We start from the raw sequence: 5,302 nt of genomic DNA on the forward strand, positions 1-5,302 counted from the left end.
ATAACAGCTACGATGGATGTTAACACTTGTCCATACTACTAGCTGACTAGAGAAATACATGTATATAACAGCTACGGTGGATATTAACACTTGTTCCTACTACTAGTTGACTAGAGAAATACATGTATATAACAGCTACGATGGATGTTAACACTTGTTCCTACTACTAGCTGACTAGAGAAATACATGTATATAACAGCTACGATGGATGTTAACACATGTTCATACTACTAGCTGACCAGAGAAATACATGTATATAACAGCTACGGTGGATATTAACACTTGTTCCTACTACTAGTTGACTAGAGAAATACATGTATATAACAGCTACGATGGATGTTAACACTTGTTCCTACTACTAGCTGACTAGAGAAATACATGTATATAACAGCTACGGTGGATATTAACAATTGTTCCTACTACTGGCTGACTTGAGAAATACCGTAAAACCTCTAATTGAAGCTACCTCTACTTGAACGCCACCTCTATTTGACCGTCACTATGAGAGAAGGGTTGAAAATTAGAGCACCAACCTCTCTTTGATCGCCACCTCCGTTTGACCACCACTTTGACTATTTTTGGTCTTCATGAACCTATAACATTAAATGATCAGCAGAGAAGTGTCCACAAAATCGTAATAATAATGAATCGTTTACATTTATAACAATCAATTATTTCATCGTCCAACTCCAAAGCTTTTCGCTTTTCTTCATTAAAACTTTGAAAGCAACACCTTAGAAATAATCAGTAATGGTCTCAGGCTAATAGTAGTTCTTTCTTTAATGGTCTTGACACTTCAAAGTAGCCTACATATATCTATTTATTTATCAAAGTTTGTCATATGTCTCCATGTCAAGCTAGAGATATTGCAATCTTGGAATTAAAACTCCGCAATCTGATGGATTTGAACTCACAGAAATCACTATCGCAAGTTTAAAACCCAGATGGTCCACTACTGAGCCATACAAGACGTAATGATGTAAGGCGTTATCATATTTGATATATCGTGTCTACATGCCAATTATTTAAGCAATGTGCCCACACATTACGATGCCCCTGTTAAGAAATAATTTTCGTAAGGTCAATTTAGTATATCTGGAGTCAAGGCCAATTCTTTTCCCAAGGACAATTATATTATCTCCGTAAGAAGAGCCGGGAAATTCTTTCTCCGTTCGGTCAGACAAAGACAGTACGATATCTCATTTCTACCTTTGTACTAGTATTAAGACGTAACAGTATCGTCGTATTCAAAACTTTGATGGATACTTTCTGGTGGAACAGTAACCTTTCTCATACAAACACACGCACACACTTCTATGCACAAATTTTTATTACTAAGTCAACATATTCAGGATTTTTATTTTGCTTTCTCAGTTTGTATTAATTGTATCATTACCGAACCATCTCTTATTGTAATCGTAGCAAAATCGACTTAATTTAGCTATTACTTACTAATTATTTCACATTTACATCTAAACCCTTTTATAGTTGTTTTATTTTTTAATTTATTTGACCTACACAAAACATTTTTCTCATGATATGAAGTTTGAAAGTTACAGTTGTTTGACAAAGTTTGAAAACCTTTACAGTGGTTTTTATTTTCTCTTAAATTATTTCAACTACACAAAACACTTTTCTCATGATATGTAGTTTGAAAGTTAGAAGGGCAAATTGTGTTATATGTTAAATACAAATCAATCTTCTGCCCAAAGACTTTTGTATTACCCGGGCAATGCAGGGTAGCACAGCTAGTATATATATATATACATATATATATATATTATAGTTAGCTGTGTTCTCCAGTTTTGTTGGTTTGTTAGCATTGAGCCTTCTGATGTTGTATTCATTCTTGTGTTTTAATTTAAACACCGAACCTGTACAGCTAGTACGTATATATATATGTTTATATATATATAAATATGTATATATATGCATATAAATATGTATATAAATGTATATATATATGTAAATATATGTATATATATGCATATGTATACATATATATATATATATATATATATATATATATATATATATATATATATATATATATAATATACAGTATATATATATAATATACAGTATATATATATAATATACAGTATATATATGTATATAATATACAGTATATATATGTATATAATATACAGTATATATATGTATATAATATACAGTATATATATATGTATATCATATACAGTATATATATGTATATAATATACAGTATATACATATATATAGAATGGAGTACTCCATACTTCATACTATGAGTATCATAGTACGAAGTATGGAACTTCGCAGTGATGATAAGGAAATTGACTGGCACATGAAACCTCTTCATGGTGCTTACCACTGACAAATATCCAAGGTTGGCGATCTTCACCAGACACCAGACCGCTAGGCGATATATGTCGCTATATCAGAGCACATACCCAAAGGCTTTGCATACCACGCAGGGGTATTGCATAAGTAAGTGATTGTCATCAATTAGCTTACTAAAATTCTCCATTGGCAATCTGCTAGGCTAATAGCAAGTGGCAGTCAATTCTCATTACTACTCATTGTTTATAAGCTGAGTTTTATTACCCAGGCAATGCCGGGTAGCAAGGCTAGTAATATATATATATTACTATATATATATATATATATATATATATACATACAGTCAAACATGGATAACTCATCCACGGATAGCTCGAACACATGGTTAATTCGAACGGTTTCTTTGGTCCGTTCCCACGTAATGATAAATTGCTATAGATAACTCGAACTCAACACTGTTAATTCGAACTGTTTTTTTGCCCAACGGCTACCGAAACGGTTGTTATCGCTTTAGAAAATCACTTTATTTAAAGCCATATAGGTAAACTTCATCTTTTCGTAATTCATAAGCGTCGTTATTACCACCATCGGCAAAATATTTTTGTCAACGCCTTTTCTAAAGGTTTGATGGAATTTGATTTATACTGCTATACGATGAATAGCACAGGCTAGCCGGGTCACGCGCGCAAGGATTTTCGCCACGCACATACAAAACAAAAATCGCATGTTGTTTTTGTTTTGGATGTGCGTGACGAAAATCCTTGAGTGCGTGACCCGGCTAGCCCGTGATGAAAAGTTTTCCGACGTTGATTCCGTGTTGAATCAACGTCGGAATGTTGAATGTTTAAAACGTCTTAAAAATTGTTGTAATTAAACGTATACGTTGTCTTAGCTACAAAAAAACTATTCATCGTTTGACCTAAACACAGAATATGTGTGTACATTCAATAAGTATCTATTAAAAAAGCGTGAGTGATATAGAATGTATACCGTAAAACTTCTAATTGAACTGCCTCGGAGTGTTGCTCTTAACGAATCCCAGGTAAAGTAAGGTAATCTTTGCATAAACTTCAAGAAAAAACGGCAAAATTGATCGTGGGTAAAACCCCAAAAGAAAAAAATGTCTTTTCTTTTGAGCATTTCAACAACGATCAAGTTTTGCCAATGTCAATCTGAAAAACGTCCTGGCAATAACATCACCTCAAACAACAAACCAATCTCAAGTGATAGAAAAATCTTTATACTTTTTCATAAAAACGGTTTAACCTTTACATTAGAAGCATTTAATTTGAAACAAGCCATTTATGCTTTTGATTTATATTATAGTTTGTATATGTACATGTATCTACTAATAAATAAGTAAATATATGGAATTGTGACAGTGCTCTGATAACTTGAACGCTCTGATAATTCGAACACTTTTGCTCGGTCCCGTGAAGTTCGAGTTATCCATGTTTGACTGTATATATATATATATATATATATATATATATATATATATATATATATATATATATATATATATAATTGTTTCCTCACCCTGAATACACCGTATGGGTGGTAAATTCTGCTCTTACTCGGGTCTCCTACCAGAGACCTTGGAGTTTGAGCACTCGCCCCAAGATCTTAGCTGTTCCCAATAGCGCACTTTTCTGCAACTCACCTGAGTTGATTGCTGTTGGTATTTGGGCAAGCCACATTTTATGCGCCGGTGTTATTGCGCCCAGTGCCCCAATGACTACTGGGATTACAGTTGTTCTTACATTCCAGCATTTTTCAATTTCTTTTCCAAAAGGGAAATATTTCTCTACCTTTTCTTTTTCTTTGCTGGCTATATTGTAGTCATTGGGTACTGCTATATCTATTATAGAAGCCCTCTTGTTTTCTTTGTCTACCACCACTATATCTGGTTGGTTTGCTAGGACATGCTTGTCAGTTCAGATGTAGAAGTCCCAGAGGATATTAGCGCGGTTATTTTCATTGACCTTACCAGAAGCTTCCCACCAGTGTTGTGGTTTATTAAGGCCATACTCATCACATAGACTTCTATACACAACACCTGCGACATGATTATGCCGCTCAGTGTATGCGTTCCCTGCTAGCTGCTTGCATCCACTGATGATGTGTTGGATGGTCTCAGGTGCATCTTTGCACAGTCTGCATCTAGGATCGTCTTTAGTGTGATAGATTTTCGTTTGGAGTTGCCTTGTTGGGAGCACTTGCTCCTGGGCTGCCATGATTAGCGACTCTGTATTGGCCATTAGGTTTCCTTTGTTCAGCCACATATATGTCTGGTGAAGATCGCCAACCTTAGGTATTTGTTGGTAGTAAGCACCATGAAGAGGTTTCGTGTGCCAGTCAATTTCCTCATCATCAGGGTGTAGGTCCGTTGTAAGAGCAGCCGATTGAAATTCAGCTAGCAACTTATCTGAGATGGCCATGGAGGCTGCATATGCTTTGATGCTTTGCTCCTCCTCTTTCACTGTCTGCTCTACACTTTTGAGTCCTCTACTGCCATCTTTCCTATCAAGATACAATCTAGTAGTATCAGATTTTGGGTGGAGTGCTCCATGCATGGTCAGCAGTTTACGAGTTGCTATATCTGTTTCTTTGATGGCTTCCTCAGTCCACTTTATTATGCCTGTTGGATATCTTATTACTGGCAGTGCGTAGGTATTTATTGCCATGATTTGGTTCTTGGCATTGAGCTGGCTCCGTAAGACCTGCCGAAGGCGTTTCTTGTATTCAGTAATGGCTTTGTGACGTACCTCGGCTTCGTGGTTGATGTTGCTTTGCATAATCCCCAAGTACTTGTACCCTTCTTCTATATCTTTGATGGTACCATTTGGCATTCTTAGGCCATCTGTGAGCATAGAATGGCCTTTCTTAAGAATTAGCCTCCCACATTTCTCAATACCGAAGGTCATTCCGATGTCCTTGCTGTATACCTGAGTGAGGTGTATTAGCGAATCAATGTCCC

The sequence above is a fragment of the Watersipora subatra genome, chromosome 3 (assembly GCF_963576615.1).
Source record: "Watersipora subatra chromosome 3, tzWatSuba1.1, whole genome shotgun sequence".
NCBI lineage: Eukaryota > Metazoa > Bryozoa > Gymnolaemata > Cheilostomatida > Watersiporidae > Watersipora > Watersipora subatra.